This window comes from Lissotriton vulgaris, chromosome 7, assembly GCF_964263255.1.
Source record: "Lissotriton vulgaris chromosome 7, aLisVul1.2, whole genome shotgun sequence".
In the NCBI taxonomy this organism is placed as follows: domain Eukaryota; kingdom Metazoa; phylum Chordata; class Amphibia; order Caudata; family Salamandridae; genus Lissotriton; species Lissotriton vulgaris.
Window position 1 is genome coordinate 1,665,565,073 of NC_141695.1, and position 22,807 is coordinate 1,665,587,879.

Here is a 22,807-nt window from a genome sequence, read left to right on the forward strand (position 1 = left end):
GCCGTGAAAGGAAAACGTTTCCATTCCAAGATGTCTGACGCCTTTACCTAAGCAAGTGGGTAGAGGAGGCAATGGGGCGTTGGTAGGGACCGCAAGCGACAGAAAAAGGGGACCAAAACGTTGGCGGCCATATTGAAAAAGGTGAACTATGCGCATAGTCCATTAAGAAATAGGATGGCCAAAAAAAACAATAGCCACAGACTGGCTTGGGTGGGACTAGTGAAGGTAACAGCTGAGATTGCCGCTTTCTTAGAAAAAAAATACCAGCCATTTGTTTACATTTGCTGTTTTGGAACAGCCACGAGTTGGCCATGAAAAAGACGTGAAATTCACAGGGTTCTTTGGTAATATGGCAATTACACCTGTTTGCTCTCATAATCAGTCTGAAATTATTTAGGCAGCACTAAAATACCTTTTAGCTGATTCCTTGTATGTTTGATATTTAAAGTTTGTTTCATAGGGTAAAAAATGCCGATTTGACTATTTTTTCCATTTTGTTATATTTATTGCTTGTGTTTAAAAACACAGGCCAGGATGGCAAAACAAAAACACCTAGGTGCCAACTGTAATAACAGCAGAAGTAGCTTTTACCAAATGTAATGGCAATATCAGCTACTGATTTATACAGAGGTGCGATAAGACCCGGTTGAAGGTAAAGAGGAGCGCATTTCCAGTCAATGTATGGAGGTCCCTGAACCGAAGTCAAATTCAAATTGACAGACCTACGTAAACATCAATATAAAGATTTAACATCAAAACAAATATTGCAGAAGCCAGGATAAGCAAACTATTGGCAGCACATTGTGAGCACCCTGAGGTGTGGAAAAATATATATTGCGAACGCTCCCATCATGGATGTTGAGCCGACGCCGAGACTTGAACCTAGATCCCCAGCTCCCTAAGTTGCCAGCTCTGGCCATTTTGCCACATCCTCTCAGGGACTAGAATGGCTAGATAGTTCAGACCATGCTTTTCCTGTCTTGCAGACTTTGAATTCTGTGAGTTATAATCTTAAACTGAAACAATTTAACACCTAATATTGATTTTTTGTAAAAGGAAAGCCCATGACTGAGAATATTCAGCCAAATATTTTTTAGATATTGGGATGATTGCTTAGCAATAAATTCCACATTAAACTTGGAAAACAGACGCCTCATTTATTATTTACATACAGTATCTCACCCTTAAAGGATCTCAAAAAAGAAATAAACAGCCAATTTGTCCTTACCCACTGCTATTTGCCATTGCACTGCGATTTACAAGACCCCATAAGATGTGACCTGATCATTGTGGATTTACATGCAACCTCTAAGAAAGACTCTTACCCCATCCTGCGACTCCACCCTGCACCCTGAAAAGCATGCTATATGCCAATATTAGGTGTGATGATCATGTGCTCCAGTACTCAGAGAAATGCTCAGTCTCCCTAAGATGTTTCCTAGGCCACAAGTCAGAGCTAGTGGATGGAGCCCCTCCCCCGCTATTTTTAGATTGAGGACTCTGTTTCCCTCTCCCAAGGCTGAGGGGGGCTGAGAGATGTCACCTTATGTCCCGGCATTGCAGCTGCTTGCTTTTACAGACACTGGACATGGACATGTGTACACTACAGTGTTGTTAAATGTCTACCCTTCCCACTGGCAGCATCTCCTTTATTTGCGAGTAAGGTCCAGTGACAATATCCTGGCTTATCTCGTAACATAGAAGTTCACACTATTAACCATTCTATCACCTAATATACTGCAAATGTGCATTGCTTTGAGCTTTAAAGCTGGATAAGGATCACCAGTAAAAACAAGCATGCATTACCAGCAAGTTTCACTGTTCAAAATGCATATTTTGTTTACTCTCTAAATACAGTTGTTTAAAGATGTTATACTGCGTTCCCTAACCCTGTTTAAAAATAGTTTTCGTTTTAGGCACCTCTGAGCTCAATTAAACATGACATGTGGGAGACCTAAATGTGATTTTTTTTTAAACTAAAACAAAAACAGCCAAAAATTATTTCCACATTTCCAAATGAATGTGTTTACTTTTTGCTTTTGTAAAATAGTCCTGTTATTATAAGTAAGAACTAGTGTAAGGGTATGCCTTTACATAATTGTGCGTCACTTCCAGTGACATCACTATAGTCCTCCCACTATTTTTCGTAGGACTTGTGCCATAATGTTTCCTGAGCAGTTTGACTTGATTTCGTCTTTGATATGCCAGAACCTGCTTTGGGATTTCCCAGTTCTCCTACGATGTGCATTGAATTACTCTGTAATGTGCCCTACTCACAAATAAATACTGTAAAGTCCATGGGGTTGTTTCCTAGCCCATTGGTATGAGTACTGTATTACACCACATGACACACTTACTCAAGATGTATACCCTCCTCGTTATGTTCTCTGACCTTGTTAATAGTGGACCCCAAATACACCCTATCCGATCATCCTGTGCTCCCATCTCCTCCAGTGTGCATGTGTTCAAATCACCCTGGATGTGCAGTTTATATGATTAAACATTAGCTATTTGACAGTAACTGTAGACTATGTTTAGTTTTTGTCGGTTTCCCAGCCAACTTTTCATCTACCTGTCTTAATGCTCTGGTGCAAATTTATAGTGGTATAAAGGCCTGAGAGTTTAAAAAAAAAATTGGGCACTTTAGCTGGGCTCACAGTCAGGGACGATGAAAAACATTCAACTCATTGGTACGACTGTCGCTTTGACTTTCAGAAATTAGTTTCATTATTATTGTTTCATAGACGTTAAGGTAATTCATAATTTTTTAATTGTCATGCTTATACGTGCTTTTGCTTTGGGCTTATGACCCTTTGAGACCCAACACATTTCCCTTACAATGTGAGAAGTCACCCTTTGGGTGCTTAGAACCTCTACTCTCTGTCCTCCCACAGTCCAGATGTTTATTTCGAGAGCGCTTTATCAACTGAATACATTAATAGTAAAATTACTTTATCCAAAGATGTTGGTATATTTAAATAAGCCAACAACATTGCTGCAATCATAAAAATTGCGTAACAGGGTGTGGACTTGAGCCAAATACAAGATGGAGTCTAACGAAAATTGAGATAGAGTTAAGCCTCAAGGCACTGAGTAGTGAACCAGAGAGGTAAATACATTTGGGTGGAGAGATTAGCTAAAACGTATTTGAAAGAGAAGAGCGTGTGCTCACATAGTCTGCAATATGCCTTGTCATTCATGGATATGCCTCTTATCTCCAGTGGTGCACCTTTTCAATGTACCCTGACTTTCCTTGCACATTTCCCGCACATGTACAAGGCTTGTGAACCCTTCCACTCCCATCCCAGATGGGGTATCTGGGATGCAGCCTGAATCCCTGGGGAGTGTGGGATTAGCCAGCCCGTTACCCCTTCTAGCCCACCTGCCCCATCCCAGGTATGCTCCCTAGCCTTGACCTCTTAGCTTGAACCCTTGCCCAGGGATGACAGGGGATACAGCTGTATCATGTGAACTAGCCATAGTTGAGCCGTGAGGCCACTGGTGCGGGCAGGCGGTTGTCCTCCCCCTTTCATCCTTTGGAGCTTTCAGCACCCGTGTCCTCCCTCTGTGTTCATTAAGGACGGGGCCCTGCTCAGGCCAGGCCGGGAGCCCCCTTCCCTCCCTCCCTCCCTCCCTCGCGCGCTGCTGTACGGCTCCCCGCTCGGGACACTCCTCCTGCGCCCCCACCCCCACCTCCTCCTCCGCCCGAGCCGGGAGTGACGTGCGCCGCAGCCCAGCGCTGCCTCTCCTCCCAGGGAGCAGCAGCAGCTGTCAGGCGGTGCGCAGCCTCCCGGCCCGAAGCGCGGCAGGTAAGGGAGCTGGGCGTGCGAGGGCTGGGGGGCCACGGGCGAGCCTGGGGCGGCGAGATCGGGGACGGGTGGGCGTGGGGCCATGTCATATAGGGACCAGAGAGGGAGCAAGCCTGGACCCAGTGCCTCGCGAGGGCTGTGTTTATTACAGGGTGACACGGGGCGGGTATCTATGTGTGGCAGGTGGCGTGTGTGCCTGATCGGGAACGGATTCCATTGGCTGGTGCTACGATTTATCATTGGGGGTGCAGTGGCAGGGGATGGGGTGCTTTGCTAGTGCTAGAGTATAAGTGTGGTAGTAGGTGTATCCGTGATAGGTGCTGGGCACCTGTAACTAATGCTAGAATTATGTGACTGTGGTGGTACTGTATCTGCGAGGAAACTGGTACGGTATCCGTGACAGGTGCTTTCTATATGTGACTGATGGAAGCGACTTTTATCTAATGGGTGGGATATTCGTGTCTCATACTTGTCCATCTCTGGGATTCATAGTTGCCATTGGTGGTGGGGTGTAATAACTGTACATTGAAATGCATGGATTACCCTAACTGCTATGTGAATAGCAGACTATTTATTTCTCACTGGTTATGGTCAGGGCACAAGTCCTAAAAAAAAGAAATGGGAGGACTAACCAAGGTAGGCAGTATGTAAATCGCATCACAGTGCGTGACATCGCACGTGGTATCATCACAGGAAGTGACATCACAAGAAGTGGCTTCAGATGTTAAGACCTCACACCTATGTTTAGCAGGTCTATCATGAGTACATTTGAGGGCATTACTTTATTTAACAAATGAGATTTAGCGCCGGGGATGCACCATTAAAGTGACTCAACCCCGACACAAAATCTGGGCCTCTACTTATACATTTTTTTTTAATTCTTCTACAAAGAAATTGGCAACAAGGAGAAATGTGCACTAAATCTGCTCATAATTGATCTCAGTCTTCTTTTTAAAATATCTTATGGGGTTAATGCACATGCTGCAGAGATCTTTGTGAACCAACTAAATCTTAGGGAATATGAATAATGGTAAGATATCTCTAGAGGTTATGTATTTGCTGGAGATATCTGTTTTCTATAGTCCCAGTTTTGATCAAAGTAGCATAGATGGTTAATTTGTCTCCTGCAAAGCTCATTCTGTAACACACAGATGACAGATTTTTATTATTTTGTGTTAATAAGTAAGTGGGTTATAGCTTTTAAAACAGAGATCCTTTTGTTATTTGCAGTTCAAAAATTGTAATCCTTCTAATATAGCGCAGTGACTAATGAAGGACATGTGGCTCCTACACCTTGGAACCCTTACTGCCTTATGTAACACATCCTGTACATTGATTTACACATACATGATTTATTGTCAATGTATAATGTACATGTGTGTTATAAAGCGCTTTGACACAATGCATTGGGATGAGACGGACTATAGTGCTGTAAATGAAATAAAACAAATCAGTGGTATTTAAATCTTAATTTGTGTAAACACTCGTCAGACCAATGCATTGGACATTCTTACAGCGAATGCATATCTCATATACAGGGACTAAACAAAGTCAAAGGCATGCCACTCTTAAGTATGCCTCTCTTAAGGAATTGTGAAGTGATAAGTTGTGTGCCTCTTTTTCCCCTCCATTGCATTTATATGTAGATGTGATTCTCCGGATAGCTCACAGCCAGGATACTACAACAAAAGTAGGCCTGATGGCCCCTTAACTTCTGTTTTCTGTTATGGGCCCAGCTGGAATCCGACGAGACCCTTCCTCTCCTGCACATTGCAGTGTAGGCACTGCTGAATGTGTCACAATGGGACACATTTCCAATATTTCTGTGGGGCCCAACTTCTTGACAGGATACCCGGCGTCCACCCTGTGAAACACGTCGGTGGATGCCTTCTACCCGCGAGAACCCATGATTTGTGCCCTGGTTATGGGTTGTCCATAAGGTGGTAGGAAATCGGTGACTGGTAGTAGGGTATGTGATCGATGGTTTGTACATATGGCTGGTGGTTGTGTACATGTAATCATTGACAGTATAAAAATTGTATGTGAAATTTTCTGTGCAAAACGCTATATAACAGATTATTATTATAGTTGACTGGTAAAAGGGCATCTGTAACGTGGGTACAAAATGTGTAACTTGTGCTAGGGTATGTGACCAGTGACTTGAGTTGCTGTGATTGGTGGTTGTGTAGCTGTGATTCGTGTTCCTGTGCCTGAGGGGGTGAGAGTGTATTTGTATCTGCCTTAACGTATCTGTGGCTGGTGGAAGGGTGTATCAAAAAAGGGGTGCCGAATCTGGATGACTTTATGTGGCCGGTTGCTGGGTGTCTGAGATTAGTGGCATGGTATCTGAAAGTAACGAGAGCTATATTAATTAGGATGTGTTTGAACTATTGTAACTGAAGGGTATAGGTAACTGGTACCTGGGACTGGTAGAAGCGGAGTGTAAAGGTGGCAGTGACTAATGAGTGGGGCTGTGCCACGTGGGCCTTTGGTCTGCTAGTTAGGTTGTGTGTGTGGCCCGTAGTATGTGTGCTCTCTGACTGTGGAATTTGTTGTTTGTCACACAATTGGGGGGGGGGGGCGATAGATGGAGGAGTTGTGCTAAGCGGACGATGTATGTGTGGCAGCCGAGTTGAGGATAGTGACCGGCGTGGGTGGGTGGATCTGAGGTAAGTGAGAGTTCTGAGACGTTTGTGGGTCAATACACTGAAACTGGTGCACTATTGTTGCACCCCCCTGCCCCCCCCTGCCCCCTCAAAGTACTTGTGAATTGTTATTGACAGGTTCCTTTTAGCACTTTGAGGTCACGAAATACCTCCCACCCCCGAGAAGTTGTTATTCTGTGTTTGTGGTTATATAGTGCTTTTCCACCACTGTGAGGGGGTTTATTAATAATGGCCGTGGTGTGGGTTGAAGGAGGCGTGGCCGGTGCATGTGGTCTGTGGCAGGTCAAGAATCTGTTGGGTCTGTCAACAACCGTGGCCTGCCTGGAGAGGGGGGCTGTGATGGTGTGAGTTGTTCTGGAGGCAGGCGGCGGTTTATCAATAGGTGGGGCCAGGGACACGTGTGTGGGGGGCGGGGGTGGAGGAGTCCAGGGCCCCGCCGTGACAGATGGTGGTCTGAGGGTCAGTGGGGTTGCCTCGGTGCCGGGGCTCCCCCTCGTGGATGCCCTGTGATGGAGGGTCTCTTTCCCTATTCCCTCGCTGGGGGCCGTTGCCGGGCCCGTGGGTTCCACTCGCACTCCAACGGCCGCGGCTCGGGCCCGGGGTTCCGTTCCGACGCTTTTAAACCCAAACAGGCGGTGCGGGGCGAGGCGGCCCCCTTCCAGCTGCGGAGCGCGGCGCCTGGGCCCCCGGTGCAGAGAACCGGCTCCTGTCCGCAGCCCAACCCCTCCCTGTGTTTGGGGACACCGTCCCTCGCTTCCCCGGACACCCCCACCCGAAGGGACGCGCCCTCAAGACTCCCCTCCACAACGGGATTAATGAGCACCCGCTCCCCTGGCCTCCCATCCCCGAAGTGCGGACAGGCCCCGCCTGCGCCATATCGCATCCCCTGTGGGGTCAGATTAGTGGACTGCCCTCCCCCAAATAACTGCTGCAGCTGCTGACAGATCTACTGGGATTTCCTCCGGGCCCTGAGCTGCAGACTTGAAATAGCTTCAACTGAGAGGTAAATCCCCTACTTACGGGCAAATCCTGATTCCAGGGCCTGGTCTCACTGTGGGTGCCCCCTGCACACCGCAAGGCGACTTTACTACCCTGAGCACTTAGTGTTTACACCGCCCAGACCCAAGCTGTGCCCTCACCTACTGATCACACTGCGCCTAAGCCAGTCAGGTCACTCTATGGAAACAATACCCAGGCCAACCTGCATATACACCAATCAAAGCACACTTAAAAGTCCTCACTATGATTACAACGTCCATACCCAACATCAACCTACGCGTCCTCACCACACAGTTTACATTATGCAGGTCAAACTGTACCTACAATAGCCAGACCAACCTGCCCCTACACCACATAGAACACATTCTGCATGCAGTACACAGACTGCGTTGTGCTCACAAAATCCCAAACCACTCAGACCGCACTTAGCCCAGACCGCTGTGCTTTTACACTCTTACACAAACTAGCCATAGAGCAACTACCCCACCCAGACTGCGCAACTTTACACTACGCAGGTCCCTTCTGCCCACAAAAGTCACTAAACTGTACACCTGCAGAGTACAACATACGCCGCTTTGCACCCGCACCACCCTAACTGCACACCTGCCAGGTCCCGCTCCATACCTTACCCTAGCACCACACTCAGTACACTAGCCAGGCCACTCTGTAAAAACAGCATTCAGACCACCCTGTATCTACACCTTCCATACCACACCAAGTCCAAACCACCCACACCACACTATGCAGGTCACTCCGTGAACAAAAAATGTAGACCCACATGCATCTACACTTTCCATACCACACCAAAAACCCGCAAAAACTGCTTTAGGCTACCCCAATTGAATTGGTTTCATCTACTCAGACTCAGTATGCCCACACTACCCATAAAGACTTGTACAGCCTGCACTAAATACCACCACACATCTAATTTCACTCACATCTAATTGCACCCACAACACACCTTGCCCACACCACAATGCACTTACAATACGCCATTTGGGGCCTACATACACAGTCTACACCGCAACTACAACACATTGTATCTTCATCACCCACCCCTCAATGTGCCTGCAAAACAGATCACTAGGTGGTCAGAATACACAACTTTACATTACCTAGGTCACACTGCCAGTACAAAGATAGGACCAATGTTCATGTAGACACCACAGTTGCCCCACTGTGCACGTAGCCCAACCACTCCACGATGCTTAACTACCCATTCCACACTACACTTACACTGTAGGCACTAAACTGAAATGCGTCTACCACACAAATGATAGTCTATACTTACACCAGAGACCATACTGCACCTACATGCAGGGGTGAAGGAGTTATGTGGTAGTGCTGGACCAAATTATGCTGCATGGTTGAGAGGCAAGAAAAAGCAAATTATGCCACAAGGAAAGACAAATTATGAATAAAATAAAAAATCAATCGAAGGTAAATTATGCAGCACATTTTGGGGCATTATATCTGGTTATTTTTTACATTTTAAAATGCCTTGATAAAAAAGGCACCTATAAAATGTACGTTTCCTAAGAAGGAAACTGTACTCATTCAGCATATTCTATTCTAAATATTATTCACAACTAATGATTTTGGCTCTCATGAATGTGCAAGGAAAACCAGGTCAGAATTCAACCCCTTTTACCCCCCTCCCCTAGAATAAACTGATACTGCAAAGATCGTATTTCCATAGGGCGATATTCCCATGAGATTTCAAGTTTTGACCCTCCATTGGGGAATTGTCATTGTATTTCATTGAGTGAAATAATTTGTGTGGAGCATATGCAGTGTTGCATGCAGAAGTAAAGACGCCAATTTGTACATAATTCTTAAAGTAAAAGGTTGTGTAGTTGTGATTCAGCCACACTTTCCATTGAAAAGGCATTCTTTGATTTGCTTAAAACTTTGGTATCCAATGATGGAACTGCACCATATTTGGCATTCTCTTAGCATGGTCATCTAAGGTCATGCATTCCATTTTTTGTACAAAAATGTAAAAAAAGTATGGGGGAAAATCATTTTTGCAAAAAAAATATGGGTCCCCAGGACATGCGCAGAATGGCAAGCTGCCAGTGGAGGGTTAGGTGCATTGCCCGCCTGTTTGCCTGGCCCAGGGGCCAATGCCCACTGCACCAACCCACACTGCGCAAGGCCGAAGGCCGGGGCAGTGGGACTGGGCATCCAAACCCTACTGTGCAAGGCCTTGTGATAGGTAGTTGGTTGGACACAGTTCCTGTCCGGAGGCCAAGCTCATTGCTCAAACCCTGTTGCGCACGGCCAAAGGCCATGGGCAGCCAGGGCTGGCCACATCGGCAATTCGAGCGCAGTGCCTCATTAAAAATAAACAATAGAAATTCAGTGAAATAAACACAATTAAAGGTTAATTATGGCTCAGAGAATAAAAAGCTGAAATACCCTGAAATTCACAAGTTATGGTTTGCAGTGAAAGCAATACACACCATAACTCACTCCGTCTGTTATGCTCAATACACCAAGTTGTCAATGGCGAAGAAAAATAGGCAATCAAAAGTACTAAGTGTGAGTGGCATGAGATGTAGTTTGCATTGCAAACTGAAGCTGTCAAATTTCAGGCTCGAATTCCCTAAACCAGTGGTTCCCAAACTGTGGGTCCCGACCCACTGGTGGGCCACAAGCTGAATTTTGGTGGGTCTGGAAAGTCCGAGCTATAAATAAAGGTGTCTTTAAACTCCTTGTTCTTCTCACATTTGCCTGTTTCAAATACAGATGTCAAACGTCAGGCAACGTCTTCTGACAAATTGCGCTTATTCTTTTAACATGAAATGGATGTCTACTTTTCTTTCTCTTACTGCAAATTGAGAGGAGTTTTTTAAAGTGAGTTATGTGACAATCTGGATGCAGAGTATAGGGAGTCTGAAAGGTAGGATTTCGTTCTTTGCAACACACTGTATACATTCCGCAGTTAGGAAAGCAAAAATGAATCAATTTTTTTTTGTAATTCTGAAGTGTGCTGGAAACAGATTTTAATAGGATCAAAACGAACTAAGACACTTTACTTGGTGATGCACAAATGATCAATATTCACAAAAACCTCAAGTTGCCTACATTATCATTCGTGCACAGTATAGTTTTATCAGTAAACTTGTATGTATATGCAAATTTAGTGTCCGCTTCATTGTAAAATATCCTGTCTGTAAATGTCAGCGCGCTATCACACAATGCTTTAGTTAGATACAAAAAATTACCCCACCTCTTGTCCAGTAAAGGTAGGTGGGTTTCCAAAGTTTGTCATTTTTGTCCGACGACGACTGATGAGCGAAAATTAATTATTTTTATAATTTTCCCTACTCATCTCCTGTCGAGCCTCGTCCCCCCCCCCCGCCCCCCCCCCTCCCACACACACACACACACACACCGTCCCACCTCTCCACCGCTCTTACCTGCACGGACCCGGCTGTGTATATATATACAGGTCATGGGCAAGAGACAAAAGTGCCCCTCCAGTGTTTGTAAAACATCTCTCCAAACATTAAACAGTTTAGCACAGAAGTGCATAGACACGCAAATCGTCAAAGGGTGAGAGTATGCCCCACATAACAGTGCATTGGATTTAATTTTTATTATGTAGGCTAATTAAGAGGCTATTTAGGAACCAAGACCTTTGATTTTTAGAACAGTTGCAACATATTTAGCATTCTTCTAACAGCTGAGTCGCATATTTAAATGATTGCTGTTTTTAGAACAATGTGTTATAACCATATATTTGCATGAATAGTGAAACAAGCCATTTTCATAGCAAAAGGGTATCATTTTTTCTACCGTGTTTGAATTACATGTGAGTGTTTAATTGTTTTATGCTTCACACAACAGCCCATACCCCATTCCATAAGTTGAGGAAGTTAATAAGATCTTGGAAAAATTGCCATCCCTTTTAATGCATGAACTCAGCTATCAACATCTGAAACGTGCCCAGTTAACATTTGTAATGGCCAGGCACAGTGTCGCTTCCTAAGCACAGTGTTTTAATGCTTTGTTTGTGCTAGAAACCCATTGCAGGTGAGACAGCACATGGTAGATTATGTAGCATATTAATTGCAAGAGACCCTGTTAACACCTCACAGTATTAACACTACATATTCTACACCGCGCCTATAAAACCGATGACTGCTTACCAAATCCACCATGACCATAATACACCATAACACCCAGGCAGCACTGTACTTACCCCTCGTATGCATCTCTGCATTCATACCCCTTTCCACATCCCACTAAATGTACACTACACACACCATCTGGACCACGCTCTTTGTACTCCAACTAGACCCTACTGTTCACACAACACCCAAAACAGCCCGCACAACAGTTTGCCAGTCTCATCCACATCACACAACTTTACACAATTCAGGCCCCCCTAGGTTTAGTCAAACCTTAATGGTCCCATAACACAGATACCACAGCATCTATTAAACAGAGATGACACTTTTCAACACCAAGCTGCATCTACGCCGCCCTGACCACACCACACTACACCTATACTATACCCAACCTACTGTGCCAACACCACCCAATCCATACTCGGGTTACAGCCACTCAGGGCTATGCCTACAAGAGAACATAGATTACCCTGTGCTTCACAGGGCTCAGTGCATATCCACCACACAGACCACAGTGCCTACACCACCCACACCACACTCTGTCTACATTTCAGGGACCACACAGAACTTGCTCCACTATACAGACCACTTTGTACCCACCTCGCTCTATCTCAGACCCAGACCACACAGTTTTACACCACCCAGACCATGGTGTGCTTTCAAATACCCAAACAAAACGACACCGACAACTTGAAATAGGGGACCAAGCAACCTTTTATATTACCTGATAAAATGTTTTTTTGTCTTCCCCAACTCACCGCTAGGAAGTGAAGGGATCCCTGGAAATACTGTTGCATGTAATGTTTTATCTTTGGGTTAGGGTTTAAATGACGACGGACTCAGTCACCTCTGTATGGCAAATGTCAGCATCTATAGTGGTTGTTTTTCCTGTTGAACCTGTGTCTTGTGTGTGGCACTATACTTTTTAGGTCTCGCCTGTCGATGCGCATGCGCATCGAGCAAGCGAGACTATGGGGGCTTATCCACTCTTTATCCACTGCAAGGAATCGTGGCGATTCCTTGCAGTGCCCGTGACTTTTAAGCTCAATGCGCATGCGCATTGAGCTTAAAAGCGCGTGCACGTCCGTCTTGTTTTACCCGCTCCGCCCCCTCCCCTTCCCGCCGTGTCGCATTTCTCCTCCCCCCTCCCCTCTCTTCCCTCCGTCTTGTTTGTTATTTTACCCGCTCCGCCCCCTCCCCTTCCCGCCGTGTCGCATTTCTCCTCCCCCCTCCCCTCTCTTCCCTCCGTCTTGTTTGTTTTTGTTTATTTTACCCGCTCCGCCCCCTCCCCTGCCCACCGTGTCGCATTTTTTTTTAAACCCCCACTTCCCCCCTTTTTGGTTTGGTGTGGGGAATTGTGGCTTGATCTTGTTTTGTTTGTTTGAACTCTGCTGCAAGCTGAGGATTACGTGACTGCCATCGGTTGTCTCGCACTTTTCACGATCCAAATGTATTAATTAACAGTAAGGGAAGAGGAGCTTCATTCTTGATATTTCCCTAGAATATAATTTACCCCACTTTGCAGACACGCACTTTACACCCATTCTGTATGTCACACCTGGCTTTGCAGAACCCACCCCACACACATTTTAAGCGCCACACTTTAGTTACTGTCACAAACACAACATACACACTTTATATATGCAGAGTACTCCCACACAGCCCTTCTTCACTTTAAATTAATCCCAGATTTACGCAACACAGATATCACTACCTCACCCCCAGCACCCCCCACACACACGTTGGAGACCCACCACGCCGACTCAATCCTTCTGGGAACCAGAATGTCTGCGGCACTCTAGATCCCTCAGCTGCACTTGCACTGCCGGCTGCACGCGGAGCTGCACTCCAACTGGCGCTTCTCAGTTGGCTGCACACGTCGCTGCGCTTGCACTGCCGCCTGCTCAGTTTGGCTGCTTTCCGTGCTGCACTTGCAGTCCCGGCTGCGCAGCCCGGACAGCAGGAAAGCACTAGACAAGGAACGCAAAAACGCCAGTCTCACCAACCATCCCTCCAGTAAGATACATAAACAGAGCACAAAGTTTGCGAACGTACTATTTTGGGGGGTGCTCCCGGGTGCTAATTTTGCTCAAAACTTGACAGAGGATAGGTGAATGCTCCCCAAACTTGAAGTTGCACCTTGTCGTGAATCCTTGTGCACTGCACAGATTGTAGCCCGCTGTCAAGAGGTCCCCCTCTGCATGACAGACTGCCCCTGCTGCAAAGTCCCCCCCGTGGGCAGTGAAGGGATTCCAGCTGCCAAAGGAAGGTGCCCGGCTGCAAAGCGTAGGTGTCCTGCTGCAGAGTAAGGAGGGTCCCGCTGCACCCACGTGAAGCCCGGGTGCCTGTGTGCCGCACAGAGCGCCTCCAGTTTGCCTCTAGAGGGTGGCCTGCTGCTCGCGTCTCCTCATCCTCGGTCAGTGGCCCCCATTGTAGCAGGCTCGACCTGCCTCCCGAGTTTGGAATCACAGTCCTCTGCCTTCAGCAGCGCCGGCTCCCGCGCCTCCCCTCTCCATCCCAGCTCCTCCCATCCGAGCACTGGCTCCTCCTCCCCACAGATCCCAGCTCCCCCTCCTGGCCGGCTGCAGCAGCAGCTTATCCCGCGCCCGCCACACCCCCGGGAACACCGACCTTACTCTTTGGAACAAAGCGCCTCCTACCTTACCCGGCGGCTAGCGCCTCACAGTGAGTGAATGCACCTGCAGTATGTAGAGCAGCCAGGATGTAAAGGTTTATTAATTAATTCATTCAAAAGCGGCCCTTCTATAATTAGCTGTTTCTTGCCCACTATTCATGCCCAGCCCACAAAACCGGGGAACTAGCTGTAGAAACCTGATGAGAGCTGTTAGAACTCCTGGTAGCTGACTCACCCTCACCCTCACTCACCCTCAACCCCTCACCCTCACTCACCCTCACCCTCACTCACCCTCAACACCTCACTCACCCTCACTCACCCTCACTCACCCTCAACACCTCACCCTCAACCTCAACCCCTCACCCTCACTCACCCTCACTCACCCTCACTCACCCTCAACCCCTCACCCTCACTCACCCTCACCCTCACTCACCCTCACCCTCACTCACCCTCACACAGTGCAATAGTTCTCAGACCATTTCAGTTAGAGCTTTTAGAAATGTTTATGGCTTTTTTTATTTGTAATACTTTAGCATTGGCTACAGGAAAGAAAAATGCTAAACATTTACAAAAAAAAACCATAAACAATTCTAAAAGCACTAACTCTAATGGTGCGAGACCTATTGCATTTCCAATGCTTGTTACTTCTTCTAGATGAATGGCTACAAGGGATGAATGAATCTTCAAAGCTGTCATTCACTATTCATTCTGTTATTCTAGGGGCCTCATCTTAAATGTTGAATGCAGTTCAGTGTGCCGCGCTGGAATTTTGTCCAGTTGCAGCACCTCAACGTACATGTTGTGTCTAGTTACGGAGATCTCCTCTAAAGTACTGGTTTCCCCTCTGGAGATCACCTCTATTTCATTGTGCTCAGTTCTGAAGGCCTCATCTGGAATATTGTAGTTTGTTATGGTTGTCACCTTTTTTGTACTTTGTCCAGTCCTCCTGGATATCACTTCAGAAGTATTGTTTAAATGTTAGAGGGCATACCTATGATGTTATGTCCAATCCTGGAGGCCACCTCAGACATATTTTATCCAGTTGTGAAGATGGTGAGGAGAATTGAGTCCAGTGCTTGAGGCCTGATTTGGACTTGTGTGTCCCGTTCCGGAGCTTCTCCACAAGTACTATGTGCCATTGAAGAACCACTATCTGGAGTGTTGTGTCCTCTGTAGAATACTTTCTCTAGAGTACAGAATCAAGCAATGGAGGCAGCATCTGGAAAGTTGTATCTAATTGTGAAGGTTATGTTTTGTGTCTAGGTTGGGAGGTACCGCTCGACTTGTTGTGTCCTGTACTGAAAGTCACAGTTAAAGTGTTGTGGATACATTTTTTTCCAGGAGTTTTATATACTTGACCTAAAGGTATCACAGGGCACTGTCATTTTGTTAGGCACGAGGAGATTAAGTGATTTGGTCAGAATCACAGGATGTTGAGCGTCCCTGCCGAGACTCGAACCCAGTTCCTCAGCTTTGAGATTGACCGTATAATGGTTGATTTTGTATGCCTGTGTCATGTGAATGGGATTGTAGGCAAATAATAGGGGAGTTAGTATTATTTGGTAAAGTCGGGGTTTGCAAGTGAGTACATTTGTGAGTGTGTTTGGACGGTCAACGATATGGATGTATGGATGAGTAAATGTGTAGATAAAAAGGTTGATACATGTGTAAGGGGTTGATGGTGAATTGATTGATGAATGGCAAATGCGGAATGGATGAAGAAAATTGAATGGATGTATAATGAAAAAAAGATGGGTGTTGAATGATGATTGGCTTGTCAATAATAGATAGATAACGGTGAGTGGGTAATTAGACAATAGAGATAGAATAGAAATGGAGAGGTAATGGTGTATGAAGCATGAATGGTAAAAGGAGTGTGAATGGGGAGTTGAAGCTGAATGATGTGTGACGAGTAGAGAGTCAATGGAAGATGACGGGTGACTAGTGAGTAGAGGGTGAATGAAACTGGATTGTTTAAAAGACTAACAATGAAACGATGGTCAAAGGAAAATTGGGTGGACTGTGACTGAAGGCAGAATGGTGATTGGAGGGTTGGTGGTGGGTGAAGGGAGAGTATGTGGTCCATGGGGGTGGTGGACAGAGGGACAATGATGAATGTAGAGTGAAGGGCCAATGGAAGGTGAATGGTAAATGGAGGGTGGATGGCAAATTGTAGATGGAGCCGGAATGATTCATAGAGACCAAATGGCGCATGAAAGATGAATTGTGTATGGAGACTGAGAAGTGAATTAAGAGTGGAAATGTATGTTGAGTGAATGGTGAATGAAGGCTGTACAGTGATTAGCGAAAAGAGAGAAAATGCTATATGGATGATCAATGGTGCGCTAAAGGTCAATAGTGCATAGAGACTGAATGGTGCCTGGAAGCTAATATTGTGAGCCATGTGCCTTGGTGCCAGAGATGCGGAGAGTCACCGTAACGCCACAGAAGTCCTCTCCCAGAAACCTATTTATGGCTGCCATGTAATTGGTGGTGCTGACATCACCCGAGGAAGCCATCATTGAGGCTCCCTTAAACACAGTGAAAGTTATCAGCCACATGAAATAACTGCGAGCACAATTTTCCCCCAAGGCTGAGTAGTGCTGTTTCTAGACAAAACACATAGGTGCTCATTGATATATAGCTGCACATGTGCACGCATGCTCACCCACATGCAGCGAGTCATCAGCATATAGGGAGTTGTGATAAAAACGACACCAGCACTATCTATTGGAGGAGAAGTGGCATGCGGAAGGATTCAAGTGTCCCACGAGGCTGGGTTGAGCGAGATTAGCGGAGAGTGCCTATGGCGCGCTGAGGGAATGGGAGAGTGGTCCCAAACGATCCTCAGGTCCCAGCCGGAAGCCATCCTTCCCCAGGGCTAGAAAAGTTAATTGGATGAATGCCAGAAGTACTGAAGGTTCAAATTGTGTTTTATAAACCACAGCACGGAATTAATCAGTTTCCCTCTAATAATATAAACTATGCAAGTAAATGTTTATATCTACCATCAGCTGTTTTTCGCATAGTGCCAACCTCCCCCATCATATACACAGAACACCCTAATAAATGTATACAAACTCAGAGTGTTAGAAGAAAGATATATTGATTAATTCTCTGATCCCTAGCTACCTGTTTCTTTCATGTATAGGTAAAGGCAGGAATTCCATAGTTTGCTGATAATCTGTACTATAAGCCTACCTCCTGCCAGATGTCTGTTTATAGCCTAAGGCACCTGTAATATGGTGGATTGGATATCTGTAATATGATAGATTGGATATCCGTCACATTTTGACCAAGTAGCCAGTCTGTCAAACTCTAAATAAGGCCCATGTTTTTGGGAGTGCTTGTTGTTGACTACAACTTAATTCTTGCTATAACAGGAAGCCTGTGTAGTTCTGAAAGACTGGGGTAACATGCTGGTATCTTGTGTCACATGTAACTGCTCTAGTCACACTGATCTGGAGTAGTTATTGCTTCTTGGGGATTTTCCTGGTGGTACATTATAGTGAGACCTTCCAGTTATTAACCATTGAACTTATGATTGTTCCTGCTCTTGTGACACGAAAGGACAGTCACAGAGAGATGAATTCTTTTTTGCAGTTTTAGGTAGTAATTTGCAGATACAACCACATGGTTGAACTGTATTGTCATAGACAGGATGGCATCCAACATTCCTACCAATGGGATGGGTAATTTCTTTACAAGTGATATAATTTGATTTTCAAAAATCAATTATTTTCATTTTTAGGTGATGAGATGAGCAGAAATACTGTATTTTTCAACATTTAGAAACAGAGCCCATTCTGACAGATCCAATGTTGAATCTCCGGGATATATATTATTTGATGGTTATCTGATTTTGCTTGTGGCATCCTAATAATCTATGGCCTATATAGATGTTGTCTCCTTAACTGTGGTGTGGAATTTTACCCTCTTCATCTGTAGCTTTCCATGTAGTGCCTGGACTTAAATTGTAAACAATAGCTGTGTCTGACCTGATCCCAGGGAAGGCCTAGGTTGCTTGTCGTCTGCTGCAATTTATCTTGTTCCCAAGAAACTTTGTCTCCTTACTTGGTAAAGAACCAAACCACTTTTGGGCTTTATTTGGTCCCCAACCACCGTCTGAAATCTAAATATCACTGGAAGTGCCCTGGTGTCTAGAGTTCTTCAGATCCAGCAGCATCACGAGTGCTTCTTCGCCATCACCCGAATATTTATGACAGCTGAGTAGACATCAAAAAGTATTGTCTTAGGTGCTAGTTTGAAAACCTGATGCCACTTCGCAATTAACCATTTGTTTACCCTGTAATGATTGAAATATTTCACAGTAGTTCATCTATGCAGTCCATGACTATGTTGTATGGACTTGCAAGAAAATAGGGGTATATTTATCTGTCTTAGGGTCTTGCAGGTGCAGTTTTGTAGGTAGTTTAGCCATATTCACTTCATACTTCTGTTCAATTTCTTCTTTGATTATACCAGTTTTTATTATGAATGGTCTATTTTCTATTTTGTCATAAGTTGTCTCCAGCTTTTTTCTGATTCCTTTTAAAATTCAAATATCTGTTCAGTAGTCTTTGCTGCCTCTTCAATTTGAGTATTAAATTTTTTTCTGCGTCTAAGATTTCTACTTCATATTTATTACAATGTTTCTTGAGTTCCCTGAAGTTTCCAAAACACGCTTTTTCCATGCAGGTTGGCGTCATATAGGTTAGATTGTATACATCTTAAAACAGGGTATAACATTAGATGGCTTTTTATGAAGATTTTACGCTTTTTTTTTCTGGGACGTATTTATCCATTACCTCTTAAAACATACTTTTGCAGTATCAGTTTGTAGTGGATAGTATTAGCATAGTACCATCTACACGTTTCACTTAACAGTGCAAAATGCTATAGGCAGAGAAACAAGGTCATATTCTAAACATGGCTCCTTGGTTAGTGAGTTAAAAGAGATCCAGTGTATTCTGGTTTTGGAAGATCATAGGAGAAGTATTTATTCACAACTTTTGTTGTTGTAAAGATATTTCTACTTTTAAGTTGCAGTAAAAAGGCACACCACAGCCTACTTAAATCTCCACAGAGTTCTATAAGATTGAGGTAAAATAGATAGGTCAACAGCAATTCCCCATCCACAGTGAAGATGGCTGCTCTGGCAACAAGGCAATATGATGAAGACTCTCACCCCTTATAAGTAGTGGCGAAGCAAACCTTAGATTCCTCTTCTACCTTTTTGCACTTAGGCGCATCATCAACCCATGGGCACTCTCTTTCAAGCACTGCTGACTTCAGCGAAACCTCTCGTTTTGTTCTGCCTTGCACAGTCGCTGGTGAGCATTCAGGTCGGTCAACACGGAGATATCCAAAAACTTAGGGCAGTGGAAGCCTGCCCGCGTGGTGGACCATGGGGGTAAAATATTAGGCCACTGGACCCTAAAAGTAATGTGGATTAGTGCTGCACAGGCAGTGTTTAAATCAGCAGTTACTGGCAAACTGAGCCAAGATCTGCAGATCTTTACTGATTACGTGCACAGCATTCGGTCACATGCATGTGAAACAGGCGCTGAAATACAAACTTCTTATATTAAAATACTATTCTGAAGCTACAGCATTCATAGATAAAACACTGGCACTTCACAAAGGCAGTGTTCTTCAGTTGTGTCTCAGGCATCTAAACGTAACCAGGGATTTTGATACATTTCCCACCCAGTCATCCACTTCCACGTGTATTCACCCCGCGTTGGTAATATATTATATAATGGTTGTAATTTTTATGAATTATGAAGAAAATAATTAATGGCTAAGCCTTCTTTCCCATGAACTTTGGGTTCTCAGACCACTGCTTTTCGTGCTGTACCTACCACCACACACATTGTGTACCTTTACCGCCTAACATTATGTTCTACACAAACTCTTGAAGCTGGTGTTCCGTGGAATTTTAGCGTAACACAAAATAATAAATTATTGGTGGGTTTGAAACATATTTTTAAATGCCTTGTTCATTATTTAGGGAGCGTGTACCTTTTAGTCTGCTTTAACATTTGTGATAAAAGCTACATTGTTTTGTTTCGCTCAATATCCACCTGTTTTCTTAAAGGGGTGCTTTGTGGCCTTTTGAAGTGAAATGGCCAACTAACATGTTTATGTAATTAGACAAACTGCCTACTTCAAAATAATTACCTAAGAATGGTAAACTAATACTAACCTCTGGGGCCTGGGTAAAGAACAGTACATAAGAACAGTGGTCCCAGAAAGCGACCATATAATATGAAATTCACAACATAAATAGAAGTTCAAAACTGAGACATACGGTATTTGTTGCTCCTAGTGTTAAATTCACACTGAGCATTAGTCTATTATTGACATAATTCACATATCATTATATGCATTTAAGTCCCTAAGCGGGGATAAGGGACTAATAGGCTCGATGAATGAGCCACTTGTTGTCTAAGTGATAGATTGTTTTGTTTTGATGCACACTACAACTTTTACAGTCACTACCCCACCCTCACCTGAATCACAATCACCCCACCTTGTCTTCCTCCCTTATCCCCACTTAGGGACTTAAATGCATATAATGATATGTGAATTATGTCAATAATAGACTAATGCTCAGTGTGAATTTAACACTAGGAGCAACAAATACCTTATGTCCCAGTTTTGAATTTGTATTTATGTTGTGAATTTCATATTGTATGGTCGCTTTCTGAGACCACTGTTCGTATTTACTATACTTCAAAATAAAGCAGACTTGCTGACAATGTGGGCATTAATGTAAAGCTGTACTCCGTCACCCATGCCTTGTGTCAGGTAATGCTTGGGGTTTGCAACACAGTTAGGGGAATTTACACCCCAGAGGCAGATGCGTATGATAAATGCTAAATGAGCAACACTTTTTAGGTCGAGCCTACTAGACAATTAAAACATATTGTGGGCTCACAGAAAACATGCAGGGGCTTGTACCCCACCCATTGCTTACTAGTGATTGGTTTGTACTGTCACTTTCATTTGCATGCTTCTTATTCGTGTCCCAGCTTGTCAATCTTGTGTTTGCCCCTCCAGTGGAGCACAGTTTATTTACTATCTCTGTGACTGGCTGGGTTCTATGCTTCCACTACTTCCCTTCAGGTAAATGCCTTTTTCGTTTATGCACTCCATGATAGTGCACAGGTTTTCATGTTTTTATCTGCTCCTACTTGCCCTCATATTGCTTTCTAGCCTAGACTGTTTGCAGACATTTTGATTCCTTTTTTTTTCATAAGGTCCGATCATAGCAGGTCTAGTCACACGAATGTAGGGCGCTTCCTACCGAAAGCCTCCCTGTCACTCGAGGCCTGGGCCCCAGAGAGACTTGCAGGAGGAAGCTGTTTGTGATCCCTAGAGTCCTATGTAGCAGTTCAGAGAAGGCCTTGTACAGACTCTGAGGCCAGGCCAGTAACTGCCAAAAGGAACAAGGTCATCAAGAGGAAGGACGAGGAGTAAATTAAAATAACAGTAAAAAGATAACAATAGCAATAGAAACAAAAGCATGTAAAAAAGAAACAAGCATTGGCAAAGCAATTAGGTCTAGCTTTTGAGACTTATTTGCTTTGCCAGCATTTTTTAGCCATGCTGTACAGCCTTCATTTCCAATCCTGTGCAGCAAGGTTAATGATGCGGAAAAATGCCTATAAGGCTGCAGGATGTGTCATTTTATAAGTGCGTGCAAAACGCATGCATGTGCCTGCAAATTAACATAGCCGCTTTTTGCCTTTTATTTACACATCCAAGTTGGACTGATGAATAGAAAGGGAGAAGTACTTTGAAAGCATTTTTTTAAACAGTAGTCAGGCAATGGAAGTAGCACGCATGTTAGTGGGGGCTGCACCATGAGGGAGGAACATGGAACTCCCTCCCGACCCACCTCCGCCTGACCCAGGACCACCTCGCCTTCAGGGGGCAACTCAAGACCTGGCTGTTCGAGCAGTAGCGGACCCCCCTCCCCCAGCGCCTTGAGACCCTCTGGGTGAGTAGTGCGCTATATAAATGCTTTGATTGATTGATTGATTGAAGCAGTACGGAGGGTTTGATTGGATGGAAGCAACACAGGGAGGAGCAACAAAAATGTTAGGGCAGAAGCAAGGCAGATGGCATACGTAGGGGAAGCCAACACGAAGAGAGCAACGCAGTGTACATGGTGAAGAAGAAGAGAAGCATGCGGGCGAGAGAAAATAATGTGGAGCTGGGTGAAGAAGCAGGTGGGCAAGAAAGCAACGCTGGGGAGGTGGAAACACTTTGAGTGAGTGTGGCACGTCTTGGCCGGTCACCATCTTGGCCACACACCAACGGGTTGCATTTAAAATAAAAAAACAAAACGTTTTCTTTCAATTTTTTAACAACATTCAGTGGTCTGTGGGACCACAGCCAGCTCTGAAAAAAATGTTTTCACTACGATTCCCAAAGGGGAAGGGGTCTCTTGGGGACCCCTTCCCATTAGCGGGAAGGCAAGAAGCACACAGGCAAGAGAAAGCAAACATGAAACCATAGAGATAGTAAAAGAAGTACATATGGGGACAG

General features: G+C 44.8%; 1 protein-coding gene across 4 annotated transcripts in view; it reads left to right on the forward strand.

Moving 5' to 3' along the window:
• Positions 1-22,807, forward strand: part of NOL4L (nucleolar protein 4 like) — a 414,548-nt gene that overhangs the window by 202,115 nt on the left and 189,626 nt on the right. Inside the window, exon 1 of one of the 4 annotated variants that reach the window (XM_086932667.1) lies at positions 3,730-3,809. The exons of the other annotated variants lie outside the window; for them this stretch is intronic. The gene's annotated coding sequence lies outside the window, so the exon portion shown is untranslated. Of the gene's footprint in view, positions 1-3,729; positions 3,810-22,807 lie in introns of those variants that run through there. 4 annotated transcript variants of the gene reach the window in all.